We start from the raw sequence: 1,043 nt of genomic DNA, 5'->3' as shown, positions 1-1,043 counted from the left end.
TTGTTTGCTCCGCGATAACTTTAGTATCTTTGAATTCACCTTGCTTTCGTTTAATGATATATAAGTTTTTGTCGTGAAGAAAAGTAACTGTCCTCGTCGTCGCAATTTTAGTGTTTGATATTGGTATTTGAATGAATTTCATCATGCTCTCTCTCATACCTACTAAAACGACGATCGCACATAATCCTCCTTTAATCCAAGATACACTACTCACAACCTTCTTGCCGCGTGAGGTCATTGATTTCATCGACAAGTACAAGCTAGAAGTCGCATTTGACCAGGATGCAAAGACGTGGCGTTATTTTCTCAAAGGCTACATCCAACTCGGCTCTGATATACCTCTGCAATCCTTAGCACTCTACGCCACCGGTCTCCTGCAACACCCCATGAACCAGTCCCAACTATACATGGTATTTCTAAGAGATGTTGCTCCCTTTATAAATCACGAAGACATTAAAATGACAATAGAACACTCCCTGAATATCCAGTTTCACCCAGCCCACATAATTATTTTACGATGTTCAGAAAAACCACCTGCTAAGATAGTTACAATATCATAGCAAGTCTTATACCATATCCTCATCCATGGCACCTCCTGCCATCTGTACCACTTTAAAGCCGAACAACCGCACCATAAATATATCTGCCGCCTACAGCCACTAGTCACGGTCCCTATTATTCAGCAGCCACTTCCTGAAACAGACGTCCGAAGACTTCGGCTTCCACTAATACCTAATCACTCGTTCTTCGGTCAACTCAAACTTGAAAACTAACACCAACCAGCAACCAATCTACCCAATATCCCCAAATATCACACGAGACGCCTGCACAACAACCGATGGCAATGTCACAATCATTCAGTCTACCCAAACGAAACCTTACAGGAAAAGGAAAACCACACAGGCCCTACCGATTACTGAACCTCCTAAGGATAACATGGAGTCGACATCCCCTTCAGCAACCATTTCCATCTGTAACGAATTTACTATTATGTATCAATTTTAATGTCGATGTTTGTTTTAGTTGAATATATATTTATAAAC

The sequence above is a fragment of the Tachypleus tridentatus genome, chromosome 1 (assembly GCF_004210375.1).
Source record: "Tachypleus tridentatus isolate NWPU-2018 chromosome 1, ASM421037v1, whole genome shotgun sequence".
NCBI lineage: Eukaryota > Metazoa > Arthropoda > Merostomata > Xiphosura > Limulidae > Tachypleus > Tachypleus tridentatus.
This window is presented reverse-complemented; position numbering follows the sequence as displayed.